This window comes from Peromyscus leucopus, chromosome 3, assembly GCF_004664715.2.
Source record: "Peromyscus leucopus breed LL Stock chromosome 3, UCI_PerLeu_2.1, whole genome shotgun sequence".
NCBI lineage: Eukaryota > Metazoa > Chordata > Mammalia > Rodentia > Cricetidae > Peromyscus > Peromyscus leucopus.
Genome location: NC_051065.1, coordinates 127,968,668 through 127,986,798, shown reverse-complemented (window position 1 = coordinate 127,986,798; position 18,131 = coordinate 127,968,668). Strand labels below are relative to the sequence as shown.

The window sequence follows — 18,131 nt, the reverse complement described above, 5'->3', positions numbered from 1 at the left end:
TGAATTCATTGGTTGAGATGGTAGTGTTTATTGCATAACACAGAACAAATATGTATTTGCCAACATTTAATTAAACATTAATGATGACTTTTTAAAAAATCAGTAGAAATGAATTACAATGAGTGGCAGATACATAAGAAGCACACATGAGGATAATAGGGTTAGGGTATTTGTGCTGTTGTCTTTACCATGGTGATAATAAAGGCAGTGATTATGGTTACGGTAAACTTGTAAATCATATATCACCATGCATGTCTATGAACCTCTGTCTTTCTGGAGATGAAAAATAAAACAGCCCATGGTGGTGGTTAGGCACAGCCCATGGTGGTGGTTAGGCACAGCCCATGGTGGTGGTTAGGCACAGCCATGTACCAATGTCTTTAAGCATTTGTAAATGCTTAAATCTTTCTTAGCATTTAAAATTTGTTGTATTCCTAAAGCTCTTTCCAGATATCAAACAATACAAAAAGAGCATGAAAGAAAGAAAGAAAGAAAGAAAGAAAGAAAGAAAGAAAGAAAGAAAGAAGGAAGGAAAGAAGGAAAGAGAGAGAGAAAGAGAGAGAGAGAGGAAGAAAGAAAGAAAGAAAGAAAGAAAGAAAGAAAGAAAGAAAGAAAGAAAGAAAGAAAGAAAGAAAGAACAAAACAAGAATTACCAGGTGCCAACATACTTTTCGTTGCCAATTTCTGAATTACTGGAACGTTATTTCTAGTTCACCATGAGTTTCAGACAATCTGAGTTTAAATTTGCTGTGACGACTCCTCCTGACTGTGGCTGTGGCTGGCCTGAGGAACGCTTGGATTAGCCAGGCTTCTCTCTGGTGTGTCTGTGAGGCATTTCCAGAGATGAGCAGACTGTGGGGCTCCAGCCCAGGGAATGGCTGATGGGAGAGTGAGCTGTGGAAGGGTGTGCGTGGCTCAGGGCTTCACACCTTTGAAGGGGGTCTTGGCCCCTTCCTGTTACTCCTTCCTGCCTCTTGACTAACAGAAAGGGAGCTGCCTTCCTCTGCCATGACGTTTCTGCCTCACCATGGCCCTAAAGCTATAGATCCTCGGGAGTCAGCATGAGTTTGTTCTCGTTGCTAATAATTTCCTCTCCTACTCTCCCTGGTAACAAAACTCGAGCATATTTGTGACAGAGATTTCATCCTAAAGCTCTGTTACTACCTCTTACTATTACGGAGTCATGATGACAGGAAAAAGTTGTCCCTATGAGCTGAGGCCTGAAGTGTCCATACAGGACAGATTGGATGAGATACAACCCCAGGCTAAATAAACGGTGGTTGAGAACTTCCCTTCTTCTACTACTTTTTTTTTTTTTTTTTTTTTGGTGTGGTTTGGTTTTCATGGTGCTTTATTGGACAACAGAGAACACTGTCAGCACTGTGCTTGGTCACAAAGAGGAGAGGAAAAGGAGAAACAGAGCCACAGGCAGAACTTGTCAAAGAAATGGAGAAAACTGCCCGTATTCATCTGTTACAACCCCGGCTGTAATAAGAAGAAAAAGGGGGCATTGTTCTCTTGAGTCCCAGGAAGAAAGAAACAAGTCTAAAAATGAGTTTTGTGAAGTCAAATTTGATTTAAGGACATACATTAGAAAATAGCTCAGATTCACCCTGGTGTTATCTCTTTTCACACTGAGAAGTATCTACATTCTTTGCCCTTGTGGTCAAATAACACTGTTGGAAAATGATGATGAAATAGGATAGATCTGAGAGAGACATCCTGAGGCATGTGTAGCATTTTCAGTGCTAAAGGGAATACAAGGCAGTGCAAAAAATCCATGGCCAGACTGTGTGGGTTCAAATCCTGGCTCCGTCACTTGCCAGCTGTGTGGCTTTAAATAAGTTACCTGATCTCTCTGTGCTTCAACTTCCTCAACTAAAAAATAAAGATAATATTATCTGATAAACGTATATTAAAGATTACACTAGTTCATAAACTTAAAAGACAGGATGAGTACATTCTATATATTAGCCGCTATGTAAGTTGTTGGCTGTTACTTGAACCTCATTTCAAAATAATATTCAGTTTTATACAATATTCATTTCTTGTTTAAAATTAATTGTAGGCCTGGAGAGAGGGCTCAGTGGTTCAAAGCACTTTTTGTCCTTATAGTGGACCCAGGTTCGATTCCCAGCACCCTCTTGGTGGCTCACTACTGTCTGTAAGCCCAGTTCTAAGAGATCCAATGCCCTCTTCTGTCCTTCATGGGCACCAGGCATGCACATGTGCATAGACATACATGTAAGTAAAACAATATCTACAAAGTAAAATCAATCAATCTAAAATAATTTTAAAATTAAATGTGAAGCTCGGCTTCTAGTGGAAAGTAACAGAAAACTGTATTTGAGAACTTCAGAGGTTGTCCCAGACTTGTGTGAGTCAAAATAGAACTCGGGACTTGGAAAGCTTGACTACACTCTGTAGTTGGTGTTTTATTCTCTGGTTCGTTGCTAAAGATAAGGAGGGATGCTCAGCTTCGGCATCGAGACTGGGAGGGAGGGAGCGTGGGGAAAGGCCTCCACTGACATGTTCGCTGAGTCCTTAAGAGGGTACAAAGTGTCTCTGCCCTCACCTGTGGCAGCCCCCATCCCACATAAGCGGTGGGTGTTGGTGTGCTTGTGTGCATAGTGTGCTTGCAGAGGTCAGAGAACAGCCGTGTAGCAAGGTTCGCCTTCCCCCTTTCTGGGCTCAAGGCAAGGTTGCCAATATTGGCAAGAATTTATCGATTGTAAAATGATCTCTCTCACTGAGACACACAAGTCTACAAAATTCCTGAAGCTAACAGTCACTAAAGGAAGTGTGTGCTCTGGGCACAGCAGGAGGAGTGTGCCCATGCTTTGTATTGATGATTAAGTGTGTGTGTGCTCTGGGCACAGCAGGAGGAGTGTGCCCTGTTTTGTATTGATGATTAAGTGTGTGTGTGCTCTGGGCACAGCAGGAGGAGTGTGCCCTGTTTGGTACTGAAGACTTAACGCAGTCCCTGCCACTCAGGTGCCATCTCTGCAGGAAACAATTACGTTGTGATTTGTTATCTTTTGATAGACAGGACTGATAGCTTCCTTTGCTGTTCTTAAACCTTCCGAAGCTGCCCACAAGAAACTGCAACCCACAGTTCCACCTCCAGACTCATGATTATAAATTAGTATAAACATACATGAAAAGGTATTTCAAGCGGAGGTTGTTAGGTTTTGCTTTTTCCCAAGCATAATTTTAAAAGTCAAATGCAGTGTCCCAGTGCTCTCCGCTGGACCCCAGCATGTCACCATGCTCAGTGTCCAGAAGTGAGGATATTACTCAAACAGCTGCTTGGATTTCATGATGCCAAGCAATAGATTTGATCACGTTTCCTAATGTTTAAAATACTTATTATTTTTACTTTATATGTATGAGTGTTTTGTCTGCATGTATGTCTGTGCATCATGTGCATGCCTAGTGCCCACACAGGCCAGAAGAGGGCATCAGATCCTCTGGAACTGGAGTTACTGTGCTCAGGAGCTGCCACATGAGTGCTGGGAACCAAACTTGGGTCCTTTGGAATGTGAGACCAAAATGAGCCATCTTAGAAATAAGACCAAAATGTTTTCACCCTAAAATTAAGACCTAAGATTTCTCCTTTTGGGAATAGGCCATTAGTTACTGAAACCAGTCAGTTCAGATTCCAGAAACCAGGAAGTGTACAAGTACAGAGTCACAAGATAGTCACGAGGTAATGCCTGCCAGACTATGGAATGTCCTCTCCCTGGTTTCCAGGGTAACTGACCACAGAAATGCCCCCACCTGAGGGCAGCCAATGAAAAATGGTGGCAGGCAACCACTCCCTTAGAAGTAATTTCTAGAAGTCCCTAGAAGCAAGCCAATCAGAATTGTATCCATACTAGCACCCCTAAATGATGTAACCTTGTGACTTTTCCCTTTAAAAACTGAGCTTGCAGACAGGTGGGCGCTTCCTCCAGCCTCCACTGCGTTGGATGTATTGGACGAAGTCCCTGCCTAGGCTTGTATATGCAGAATTAAACCTTGCTTTTGCATTCCGGCATGCTTGTCTTTGGTGGTCTCTCTGGGGGTCACGATCTGGGCACAACAGGAAGAGCAGTATGTGCTCTTAACACTTGAGCCATCTCTCCAGCCCCAATTTTCCCTAGTAAAGTAATCAACTCTGGTAACATGAAATTACCATAGTGGCTTAGACATCGAAGCAAAGATAATATCAATCTAAATTTCAAAGTTCCACTTCAACTACATGTTTATTATTTCTTTGAGGAATGACTAAATTAATATTTAAATATTAAATGAACTCTTTGTTACTGACTTCTTCCTAAGGAAAGGAAATATCACCCTAGAACAAGATGGTATGTGGTGCACTTGGTCCACACTCCCGCAGGGCCTTCACTGTGGTCTTCTGCAGTGCCCGTCTATTCAAACTAAAATCCTTACCCTCAACTAGAGCCCCATAGCAGACTGGGTGAGCAGCTGGCTCCTTGGTGCTGACCGCTTTTCCAGCCTTAGTCTGGAGCAGCCACATGTGTTAGGAAGTTTCATTAAATAGTATCAGAAATCATCGGTTAATAAACTCTGTGCCCTGCCTCCCCCAGCGTCTCAACTGCACATAACTGATCGTCTTCTCACAGGGAACACTTGGTGGATGTGTATGGCCTCAGACAAGAGCTACTGAAGTTGCATCAGCAGTATTAATTCAAATACAAAGGAAGGTTCTGACCTAATGCAGAATGTGGTTCTTGAGCCTTCAGAATGTTGTTGGGTGCTGTTATTAGCATCATGTGACACCTTTTAGCCATTAGGGAACCAATTTACCAGGTCAGTGACCATAGCAGCAAGTGAGTCTTCTCTTCCCTTCTTAAAAACTGTTGCCATTATAATTTAGTTACAATATCTCTCCCTCCCCTCTCCTCCCTCTGAACCCTCCCACAAGCCCCTCCTTGCTTGCTTTCAAATTCATGGCTTTTCACCAATTGTTATTGCATGCACATATGTATATGTATACACATCTGTATTCCTAAGTATAACCTTCTCGGTCTGTATAATGTTGCTTGTATGTACATGCTTTCAGGGCTGACCACTGACATTGGATAATCAAGTGATGTGCTCTTCCCTGGGGACAACTATTTCCCCTGCTCCCAGCTTTCCCTGGTTCCTGCAGTTCTTTGTGCAGGCTCGAGGCCGCCTTCTTATACAGTAAATGGTACTCATTTCTCCCGGCAGCTACACATGTTCTGAGTAGTTGACATTTGCTTAGGTGACTTAGGTAAATGTGTGTGATAAATTGATAGTTCTAATTTGAGGTACTGGTAGGGCTGGGTTGCCAGTCATTTCTTTGCCACTACGCTGCAATGCTTTTAAGGAGGCAACAGTGATACCTGTCACTTACCTTTAAGTATTTGTTACATGCATATTTAATATTTGATTATAAAAATATTAAGTGATTGGGGCTGGGTGACTGACTGGCTTGGCTGTTGAGAATGTTCTTCCAGGAGACCCAAGTTCTAGTCCCAATACCCATGTCAGGTGGCCTGTAACTCCAGCTCCAGGGAATCCAACACTCCTGACCTCTAAGGGCACCTGCACTCATGTGAGTGAGCTTGCATGTGCACACACACACACACACACACACACACACACACACACACACACACTTTTTGAAATAAGACAAATCTACCTGGGCATGTGGCTCACACCTTTAACCAGCACTCCGGAGGCAGAGGCAGAAGGATCTCTGTGAGTTCTAGGTCAGCCAGGACTACATAGTGAGATTTTGTCTCAAGAAAATGAAAACACGGGGTAACAGGATCTACCAAACACAGACGAGGCTTATAGGACTTCTCATGGGAAGTTAAAAAGAAAAAGAAAAAAGAAAAATTTAGCTGAGGTCTTTTGTATGCAAAATTTGACAGGAATGACCAGAAGGTGACCTCAGCTTTAGCCCCCAGTCTGATGGGGACTAAGGATGCTGAGAACAGCCATGTTCTCTTGGAACCTCTCCAGGGAACCGTGCTTTGATTTTCCATCTGTGCTGGATCTCAACTTCCCCAAATGTCACCCATCGTGAGTGTGTTATCAGGGGGCTGACCCACATGGTGGGACATAAAAACAAGCAGGCACACCCCACACTGCAAGCCAGACAGGCTGTGGTTTGGTGAGCAGCCGCTGCGTGTGTGGGAAGAGGAGGCAGAGCAGGCAGAGCGAGGCCTCTGTGTGGCTGACTCAGGCCTTACAACCCAGCGTCAAGGGCAGCCTGCCTGCCCTTCTGCATCTGCTTCTCCTGCCTGCAGCTTGGAGCTCATCCCACAGACCGCATTTGTCTTGCTGGGTTATTGAGTTTCTGACACGTAATTAAGAGGCTGATGCTGAGTAGGGGGAACTGGAGACCCCAGAGGACAGAGGTGGCAAGCCAGTGCGAAGGAGAGGAGAGGCAGAGCAGAGACGCAAACCGCCCCTTGAAGTCACCACACCCTCACTGCACACGCTCATAATCACATCGATGGCCCGTTTGTCAGGTGTCCTTCAAGATTTGAACTTTTGGCAACGTACAGGACACTGCCAATTGGATTTCAAGACTCCTCCAGCAAGGTTTAATCATAACTGAAAAGCAAAATAAAACGAGCCCCCTGGTTTGAAGATGTTTTCCCTAAATCACCTGGTCTGGTTCCCTTTCACTCCATAGAATTTCATTTAAACATCTGGAACTGCACAGGCCCTGAACTTCAAGGGTTTGTAAAGAAGTAAGCCATTTTCACAAGTGGCTGATGAACCTGCAGCATCTCACAGCCTTTACCCCGGGAACATCAGACCACAGCGAGCAGAGGAGATGGCGCAGAAAGTACTTTCCGGGACAATGTGAGGGTCAGAGTTTGGATCCCCAGAATCCTAAAAGCTTGGTGGCCTGCCTGTGGTCCCAGCACTCAGGAGGGAAAAACAGAACCTTGGGGCAAGCTCTGAGCTTAAGCTCACTTGAACCTCAGCTTCGTCTCCAGCCACCAATTGGTGAATCCAATTACTCCAGCTTCAGTGCATTCAGCGCCCTCTTCTGGCCTCCTCAGGTACCTGCACATTCATGCTGCATATACATAAAGAGAGATGTATGCTCATACATGTAAATAAAAATATTTTTTAAACCTACATTATGGTAATATTTTATTTGTGCACCCCAATAAAGCTTATCTGAGGATCAGAGGAAAAAGCCAACCACTACGTGAAACATAGAAGTCAGGCAATGGTAGCACATGCCTTTAATCCTAGCATTTGGGAGGCAGAGATTCATCCGGATCTCTGTGAGTTCAAGGCCACACTGGGGAACAGAGCCAGGCATGGTGGCACACATCTTTAATTCCATCACTAACCATAGAGGTCCGGAGGTCTGTACAGATAGATAGGAAGTGATGTAGCTGGGTGGAGAGAGGAAATGAGATGGCAGAACAGAAAGGCATATAGGTGTGGGTATATAGGAAGTAGTTCTCTCTGGAGGTTGAGGAGTTGGTCAGGTGAGGTTGGATGTGGCTTGTCCTGTTCCTCTGATCTTTCAGTTTTTACCCCAATATCTGGCTCCAGGTTTTTTATTAATAAGATTGTTTAGCAAATCATCTTATACTACATGACTAAATTAAAATAAAATTTCACCAAAACTGACATAGCCAGGCTTGAATACGAACACAGTTGACTCTCGGTGAGCACAGTCTGAAGTATAGGAAGGTAGGGGGAGCAGCGAAGAGAAGACGTCCCCGCAGGGATGCTCAGTGAGCCCTGGTGTCCATCGGTGTGATCCAGACAAGGCCGGACACTCGGGCTACATTGGCAGATGGCAGGCACGACCTGTTCAAACTGCTTCAGGGTTAGTTTTTAATCGAGGCTTGTGCTCAGTGGCATAATATAGCTTTAAGGGGCCCTTCCCTGTTACCCTCCTGAACACGGTTCTAGAATTTTTTACCTTCCTACTTGCCTTTGATTATCTATAGTCAACATCATTGCATAGAACAATATTCCAGATTGTTTTCTTTAATCTTTTACTTATTATTTTTACTTATTTACTTGGCTGGGGAAGGAGGGCATGCATGCCATGGCATGTAATTGGAGACCACAGGACTAGAGCGAGGGTTGCCAGGCTTGAGAGCGGACGCCGTCACCCACTAAGACATCTCACCAGCCATGTCTTTGTTCTTGTTTTACTCTGCTGACTTCTGAGATAGGATTCTTACTATGTAACCTTGGCTGGCCTTGAGCTCATCATGGCCTCAAACCCACAGCGATCCTTCTGCCTCAGCCTCCCAAGTGCTCAGCTCACAGGCACAAGTCACCACTCTGACCCAATACATCCAAATTAAATCAGTGACCAGCACCTCTTTCCCTGGGTCCCAGTCATCAGATCCCTTTCTCAGAGGCTATGGCTGCCTCAGTTTCCTGCAGACATTCCTCTCACAGACTTTTAAATAACAAGGAGGACACACAGCCACATGCTTTCTCTTTTACAAAAACGCAGGCTGCTGGCCAGCTAGTTTCACATCATCTTCTCTCCTGAACTGAGTAGGTCAAACCCTGTTGAGGGGGCAGGCTCCAACAGATGGCCAGCTGAGAACCTGTTGCTGTGGAGGAGGCATGATGCAGCGGCGCCCCTGGAGCATGCCTCAAGAGCCCCTGTTTGCATTCTGCAGCAGCTTCAGACCTCTCTGTCTCCAGCCTCTTGTAGGCTGGCTGATGTACGCTTGCGGCTTCTCTTTGAGGTTGTCTTCCCACCATGTGGAATGTTACTTCCTCCCTCCTGTTGAGTTTTCAATTATTCCTTGTCAATTTGGTGCACAGGATAAGCACTCTATAATAATGCACCCACCGAGGCTTGCTATTTCACCTCATATTGTGTGACTGTGTGCTGCAAGGGTAATTCATTTTTACTTACAAGCTGTGTGTTTTGTGGGTATTGGTGTTTGAGTCTCTGAGAATTGCTTTCAGATTTCCTTTCCACCAGGTCTATCTGACCTGGAAACATCAGCATCATGGCCTCATCTGGGAGTCTCATTGTGTTTGAGCTGGTCAGCTGACCTCTGGGGACTCACATTTGCTCCTCTAGAGCTCACAGCATCCATGGCACCCAACCCAGCTCCTAACTACATTGTCAGTTAGTTCCTCACAGGACTTGTTCAATCCCAATGACAAAGAAACAATAAAAACACGATTAACATGCGGCCACATTCCTGCCGAAGAATTCAGTCTCTGAAGATGTTTCCCTAATGTTTTCTATTTTTTTTTTCTGTTTACAAATGATTTGCCAGTTCCCCAGCTTCATTAACCAATTAATCCAACAAGCATGTATTTGGTACCCAGGATCAAGGTTGTTAAAAACCAGTCCATTCACTTTCAAATTGTACTGTCTTGTTACTGCGTGGCTTATTGTTTCCCGTTACTTTAGGTTGGTAACTTAAAGCAAGTTGCAGAAGCCATGACCTTAGGACGCCGCAGTCTGAGGTGCAGGGACTCCTGACTTGTCGTCTAACTGAATCCCCTGTCCAGCTCTTCCTTCAGTAGCTGCTCCCGTCTTCCCAGTCACCACAACCTCTCGAGGTTTCCAGGGATCATTATGTTCTCTTAAAGCACGTATTTCCAGTCAGTCATTGATAAAAGACATGCTTTAAAAATGCACTTATGTTTAGACCTGAATGTGAGATCAGCATGAAGGGCTGTCTGGTCCAGAGCTGGGAAGCTGGCGGGTCAGGCTTTTACACACCTTAGGGTTCTAAGAAGAAACTCAAAGCGATAAGCTGTATGGAAACAGAGGGGCAAACCCGTCATGCCCTCCCCACCTGACTCCTCACTGGGTTTGGGACAGCATCTCTCTTGCCTGGAGGATTGTGGTAATCTCCTGTCTAGGTAGGAAGGTTTCAGCTAATGTAGCTCAGGCATCCTTTCCTTTCTAAGTTCCACCTCCCATCTCCTGCCGACTTCTTGTCCTTGCTGTTTCCAGCTGTGCTATGGGAGGACCTTCCTATCGTGGAAATGCCATTCTCAACAGAATTTATTTTAATTTACATTTACTTTGTGTGTGTGTGTGTGTGTGTGTGTGTGTGTGTGTGAGAGAGAGAGAGAGAGAGACAGACAGACAGACAGACAGACAGACAGACAGACACAGAGACAGAGACAGAGGACAGCCTTTAGGAATCCACTCTTGCCTTTCCCCATGTGGGTCCCGGAGTCCAAACTCGGGTCCTCAGGCTTGGTGGCAAGCACCTTTATCCAACGAGGCATCTCACCCCTGTCCCTAGAAATATTTAAATAACTATGTGAGTGTTCAGGTGAAAAGCTAGCTCACTAGGATGATGCCTTAATGGTCTAGCCTGGACCTGCCGTTAGTATGGGGGAGATGGAGTCCCTCCTCCTACAGTCCCAACAATGTATCAATGTGTAATTCCACCCAAGCTCACTCTGGGGAACAGTGCGTTTGTCAAGCCTGCAGAACGTGGGTGAGGGGTTGCAGGCAGGAATGCGGCGGCGACTTTAAAGCAGGCACACTGAACTGTCCGCACCCTGCATACAGGGTGACCCCCAGGGCTGCGTAGGTGGAGTCTGCTCCCCTAATCCTACCCAGCCTGTAGCCTCAAATGCCTCCCACAGACCCAGAGGCCACATACAATTAGGGCAGAATTGCATTCAGGTTCTGGCAGGGGTCCCATGATTCGCCCAGCACTCCCTTTCCAAGACAGAATGCTGTAGCAATCTCTGGTCAGTATGTCCTGCTGGACTCTTGAAGATGGTTGCAGTTTAGCCCTGAGGACAGCCCGGAAAGACACCTGCCTGCCTGGATCCAGCCCATTGGCTGTTGGAAAGTCTTCCCAGCCTGAGTCCAGCGCACACTTGCAAGGGAAACAAGGAAAATGCTTCTTCTTGAGATATTTCAAGTCTGTGACAAATAGAGTTGAGCACAGATACCCCAACAGCTCCAACGAGCCAGGTCCAACATTGGTATTAGCAATAAAATTTGCTTTCTGTTTCCCTACGACGACCTCCACCACCTCCACCTCCACCTCCCCCACCTCCACCACCACCTCTCCCCCACCTCCATCACCACCTCCACCTCCATCACCACCTCCCCCACCTCCACCTCCATCACCACCTCCACCTCCATCACCACCTCCCCCACCTCCACCTCCATCACCACCTCCACCTCCATCACCACCTCTCCCCCACCTCCATTACCACCACCACCTCCACCACCACCTCTCCCCCACCTCCATCACCACCTCCCCCACCTCCATCACCACCTTCACCACCTCCACCTCCATTACCACCACCACCTCCACCACCACCTCCATCACCACCTCCACCTTCATCACCACCACCACCTCCACCTCTACCTCTACCTCCATCACCACCACCACCTCCATCTCCATCACTGCCACCACCTCCAATCACCATCACTATTTTAGACTGGGTCCTATGTACTCATAGCCCAGGCTGGCCTCAAGCTCACCACAGTCCTCCAGCTCAGTCACCTGAAGGCTGGAGTTACAAGTGTGTAGCATCTTGCCTGATTTATCATTTTCACTTAAGCGAACATGCAGCCCTCAGGTAACTTGTCGCAGGATGTCTTCACTTTCTACCCTATAAAAGAGCATAGGGGTAGAAATGTCACAACCAAAACTTAGCAGGTCTGTCACCCTTGAGAATGGCAGAGAAGTGGAGGAAACCACGCATCCTCTCACGCCCTGGTGATTTCCAGAAGGGTGGGAAGCAAACCCCTCCGGAGCTTTCCTCGCTCTTGTTCCCTCCCACAGTGCTGACTTGCTCACTGTCAGCACAACAGTGTGGGCCTGTGTCCCTTGGACCTGGCACCCACATGTAGTTTGGGCATCATGCTGAAATTCCCAGACATGTTGGGCTTTGAGTGTGCGGGTGTGTGTGTGTGGGGGTGGGGGTGGTGTGAGTGTGCGTGTGTGTGTGTGTGTGTGTGTGTGTGTGTGTGTGTGTGTGTATGAGTATGTGAATGCGTGTTGAGTTGTGTGAATGTGTACTGAGTGTGTATATATGTGTGTATGTGTATGAGAATGTGGGTATGTGTATATATGTGTGTGTTTGTGTATATGTGTGTATATGAGAGTGTAGGTATGTATATATGTGTGTATGTGTATATATGTGTGTGTATGAGAGTGTGGGTATGTATATATGTGTGTATATGTATATGTGTGTGAGAGTGTGGGTATGTGTGTGTGTGTGTGTGTGTGTGTGTGTGTGTGTATGTTTGTGTATGAGTGTGTGGGAATGTGTGTGGTGTGTGCTTGTGTGCACATGAGCACATATATTCCCCGGCTTCCTCCTGGCGTTCCCCTGGCCTCCTGCAGTCTTTTCCTTCATTTTAAAATTAAAATGCTCTTTCCTGCAGTTCTCATCTCCTACGTTGTGCTTTCCATAGCGCTCACCAGACCTTGTTCCTTGCCCATCCTCTGCAGTTGGAAAGGTGCCCCACCAGGACAGGGACTTGGGTGTCATTCTGCATGTCTACTGCCCAGAACAGTGTTAGACACACAAAATGACAAAGTGACTATTTGCAAAATGAGAAAGGGGTTGGCTCAGTGTGGCTGTCCTCCAGCAATCACAGCATTCGGAAGACCGACTGCCTGGCCAACAAACTCATCACCATGGAAAGAACCCCATGGCTACTTATTGTTTTTTTCCACCAGGAAGCCTCTGGCAAAGTCAGATATAGTCTGATCTGTTTCCATCAACACAGAATTCTGCACATGATGCTATAATTAGGGCTTGGTACACAGCGATAATCTATAGCTAGTCTGCACCTGACACTCTGCCACCCTCGGGCCATGTTCAGTTCTTCAGAATAATGTGGAATCTGTGCTTATCGGGACCTGTCACCTCTATCTGGGAGCAGCAAGCCCCTCCTGTAGGTCGCTGGTGAGAAAGGACATTTCTGAAAGCCATTCCCCTACCTCTCCTTTGTACCAGATGTCCCAGGCTCCCCTCAAGGTGGCCATAGCAACCACAGTGGCCATCATACTGAAGGAAATCAAATTACTCTCTAATTGCCTTAATTTGGGGAGGATTTTTATGGCTATTTTGTAAAATTCCTTATTTTACAATAGTACAGACACATAGTTAAAAGAGCAAGGCACCCTCATCCTCATGGTCCCAGATGTTAAGTTCAGCACATGGTTTCTGCAGGGAGACTTTTATATTAAATGTAATATATGAGTGATAAATACTTCCTGCTGGCATTTCACTCTATTTGCCCAGCATCACAGAGAAACAAATGTCATTCCACAATGACACAAATTTAATAATCTCAACAAAATTCATGTAAATCGCAGCATAGTGTCAAACTTTCTCTTTCAAAATTCTACGTGCATATGTATTCCAGCTGTCTATAGGTGTTGTGATGAGTGGGCAGAAATAACCTGCCATCCTTTCAGTTGAGTGTTTACTTAGCATGGGGAGTAGCAGGTTTCACTGTGACATTTTGTACATACATAGAATTGTGCTCTGCTCAGATTCATCCCCATTGCTTTCTCCTATCCCTACTCCCACTGGCTTCCTCCTCCCCTAAAATCATCCTCTTTCTGCTTTTATGTCATAGATGATAGATAGATAGGTAGATAGATAGATAGATAGATAGATAGATAGACATAGATAGATAGATACAGAGATAAATACATAGATACATAGACAAACAGACATACAGATAGATAGATCTAGATAGACAGACAGATAGAGGTATAGTGGTAGATACAGATTCCACTTGAAGGAAAACACAGTATCTGTTATTCTTCTCCTCTTGGTATCCCTTCATAACCCCTTTTTTCCTGTTATTTCTCTTCTCCTCATCTCTCACGCTGTACAAGAATGGATGGAAGACCTTAAGATAAGCCCTGAAACTTTGAACCAGCTGTCAGAAATCATAGGGAGTCCAAAGAGACGGGCATAGACAAGACTCACTGCAAGGACTCCAGTAACTCAGGCAGTGGCAGCCTTGATAATGGCGATGAATGAAATGAACAAGTAATTTTATCTGTGTGCAGAATTCTTCCAAATTGACCTTTTGATTTCTCTTTTTTTAAAAAAAGGAATGTTTTAAGCACAGTTTTGAGTATTTATGGACTGAACCATACATATATGGTTTTATGTATGGTTCTTACAAATATACCTTCATCTCTTTGGAAGGGCAAAAATGAGTTTCTCAGGCTTTGATGACACAACTGGATTATGGTCAGCAACTTCTACAAAGGCTAACATTACCTCAGGATAGCAGTGAGGGTCACATATGGCATCCTTGCTGGAAACTGATACACAGCTGTGTTACCAGATGTGCTTTTTCATAAACAAATGGGGATAAGAAGTGTCTCACCCATAGAAATGTTGAATGATTTCCAGTGGGATGGAACGTAAGTTTAGAAGTTAGTGCTCAATATTCTTTGATGAGATGGCTTTCCCCAAATGCATCCTTGCATGGCACACGCTCCTGTGTTTGCCACAGTGGCAAACAACTCAATAACTTAAAATAACTTCTTCTGTGTTTGAATAAAAAAGCTATACAGTGTGGTAAGTTTTCTCTGAATAAACACACTTTTGAAAATATTTGCTTATTTTCATATGTGTGTGTATGATGTGTATGTGTGGGCATGTGTGGCACAGTGCGAGTGTGCCGCTTGTGGGAGTCGATTCTCTCCCTCCACCTCTATGTGGGTTCCTGGGGTTGAACTCAGGTTGTCAAGCAAGAACTGTAACCTCTGGAACCATCTCACTGGCTACAAATACACTGCTCATTTTTTAAATTAAAGTGTAAGATTATTTGAATGGGTGTTTTGTCTGCATGTATATCTGCAACACGTAAGTGTTGTGCCCATGAAAGCCAGAGAGGGTGTCAGCTCCCCTGGGACTGAGTTACAGACAGTTGTGACCTGCCATGTGGGTGCTGGAATCAAACCCAAATACTCTGGAAGAGTAACAAGTGATCTTAACCCTTGGGACATCTCTCTAGCCCCTGGAAACACACTTTTTTAGTTGGGAGAGAGAGAGGGAGAGAGAGAGAGAGAGAGAGAGAGAGAGAGAGAGAGAGAGAGAGAGAGAGAGAGAGAGAGAGAGAGGAAGAAACTACTAGCTGTGAGAATTCTAGTTAAGAAGACTTCTGTGTTAGGGTTTCTATTGCTGTGAAGAGACACCATAACCATGGCAACTCTTATACAGGAAAACATTTAATTGGGGCTGGCTCACAGTTCAAAGGTTTAGTCCACTATCATCATGGCAGAGAGCATGGTGGCATGCAGGCAGACATGGTACTGGAGAGGTAGCTGAGAGTTCTACATCTTGATCTGTAGGCAGCAGAAAACTGAGACACACTGGCCAGTCTTGAGCTTAGAAGAAGACTTCCCCAACACACACACACACACACACACACACACACACACACACACACACACACGGTGATATATTGTGTACCTTAATAAAATTTGCCTGTAGATCAGAGGACCGAACAAACCACTAGATTAAACACTGAGGTCAGGCAGTGGTGGCACACACCTTTAATCCTAGCACTCAGGAGGCAGAGATCTGTCTGGATCTCTGTGAGACCAAAGCCACCCTGGACTACATGAGATTGACTCAGTCTAGGAGAGAAACAGAGCCAGGCAGTGGTGGCACACATCTTTAATCCCAGTACTGGGAAGCACACACGCCTTTAATCCCAGGAAGTGAAGGCTGGGTGAAGGCATGAGGAGACAGGAACTAGAGGCTTTCAGCAGAAGTGTCTCTTTCTTTCAGCTGAGACTCTTTCAGGCTGAGGAGTTGGTGAGGTAAGAGGTGGTGGCTGTGGCTTGCTCTGCTTCTCTGATCTTCAGGCAAATTTTATTAGGGTACACAATATATAGCTACACACAAACACATACACACACACATACAGAGAGAGAGAGAGAGAGAGAGAGAGAGAGAGAGAGAGAGAGAGAGAGAGAGAGAACACATTGATACAGATTTGAAAGTTTTAAAGTGTGTCATTAAGATAAAAGTTTGGCTTTTCTCCATCACTGTTTATTAATGTTGAATGTGGACTTTGGAACTGGTTCTCATATTGAGAAAGAAAATGTTCTCACTCTGTTGGTGGTTTAACAACCTGTCAATCATTCAAGCTTACCATTGTGGCTCACAGAGTCCATACAAATGTTTTGGAAATAGAGAAAATTGAATTAAACTAAATTTCAATTCTAAAACTTATTAAACATGTGACTAAGACAATTGCCTCCACTCTTGAAATCACATAAAGATGAAATCAATAATCTTTATTCCAAAACTCATTATGAAAATAGAATGGTTATATTGTCTAGAGAGACAGCTCAGTGATTAAGAGTGTTTACTGTTCTTAGAGAGGACCCGAGTTTGGTCCCCAGCACCCACATCTGAAGGCTCACAATTGCCTGTAACTACAGCATATGGGATCTTACGTCCTCTTCTGGACTTCTGGGGCACCCGTACTCATGTGCACAGGTGCACACACATACACATAATTTTAAAATATATTTTTAAATCTTTTAAAAAAGAATTTTGAATATTCAACAGAGTACTTGCCGTTTTTAAACATTTAAAAATGATTTAATTTAATTTATCTTTGTCAATAAATTCTTTCACAAGTGCTAGCACCACCTCTTTCAAAACTGGTAGAAATTTTACTTTCATACCGGCTTTGTTCCTATAGAATTCAGGGAAGCTTTGAAGTCGCTTGGCTAGTATTTCTCTCACGGAGTATTTCCACATGCTGCTGGAGAGCACACACGTAGGTATTCCTTCCTGCAAAGCAATTTGGTAAAGTATGACCTTTAAGTAGAGAGCTTGCCACACAAGCTTGAGAACCTGAGTTCAGATCCTTAGCACTGTGTAAAAGGCCAGGCACAAAGGCCCTGGGAGAGGCAGGAGGCTCGCTGAGCTCCCTGGCCAGCCAGTCTAGCTGAGTCAGGGAGCTCCAGGGTCAGTGAGAAATCTCCTCTCAAAATGATAAAATAAAATTATGTGGAGAGAGACCGAGGAAAGCACCGATGTTAACATCTACACACACACACACACACACACACACACACACACACACACACACACACACAGAGGCACGCAGGCAGGCAGGCGTGCACACATATGTACACTTATACAAACCCGCTCTTCCTAACCAATGGACTAAAGAACCACAGTTTAGCAAGACAGAATCTCTTCATGTATTAACCACTAACCCTTCAATAAACAGCTTGAGCTAATGTTCACTGCCAACCATGTTCATGAAGGCTGAGTGGGAGTTGTGGGGATTCAGAACATGCTTGGCTCTCATGAGTCATGATCCTCTCCCCCAGGGAGGGGATTTTATCCTCCCCCAGAGTCAATGGAGATCCAGGTTGGTCTAGACTTTCACTCCATCCAAGAGTACTAAGAGACCTTTCATTCCCCACAGTGCTGGGGGTTGGGTGCAGTAATGTCAGAAGAAAGCACCTATCTCTTGTGGTAGGGTAGAGCCACAGTGGTCATGGGGAGCATGACTCTGGCCCTTCCTAACGGCCATGAGAGTGCTGTCCCAGCCTGAGAGCAGAAGCTGGATGTGGAATCTAGACCTGGGCACCACCTGACACTAGAGCCCAGTGGAGGTACATTCTCCTAAACCTAAATAATATCCAAGACTCCTGGCTTCATACTCTCGATATCTAGTAGACAGGCAAAAGCTACTCGCATACCGAGCATCAGGGACACCTCAGCCCAAATGAGAGACAAACCAATCACACCTAGCATGGGATACCACAGACGTTGGGATTACCTGACAAGGTTTGACAGTGGTCATCATGGAAATGTCCCCACAGTCACAGGAAACATTTTACAGTTACACTTGAAGCATTTTAGGAAAACAAAGCGACTTCCAAGATCCAAGTGGGGATTTTTGAAATGGTAGATGCAATAAACAAGCACAAAATCAATAGATGGCTCCCGAAAACCAGATAGAGGTGGACTGGACAGGATGTGATCTGGATAAGAGAGAAAGCAGGGGGGCTGGAGAGATGGCTCAGAGGTTAAGAGCACTGACTGCTGCTCTTCCAGAGGTCCTGAGTTCAATTCCCAGCAACCACATGGTGGCTCACAACCATCTGAAATGAGATCTGGTGCCC

At 45.1% G+C, this 18,131-nt stretch overlaps 1 pseudogene; it reads left to right on the top strand.

The window, feature by feature from the left end:
• Nucleotides 1–18,131, top strand: part of LOC119087727 — a 298,948-nt pseudogene that overhangs the window by 24,364 nt on the left and 256,453 nt on the right.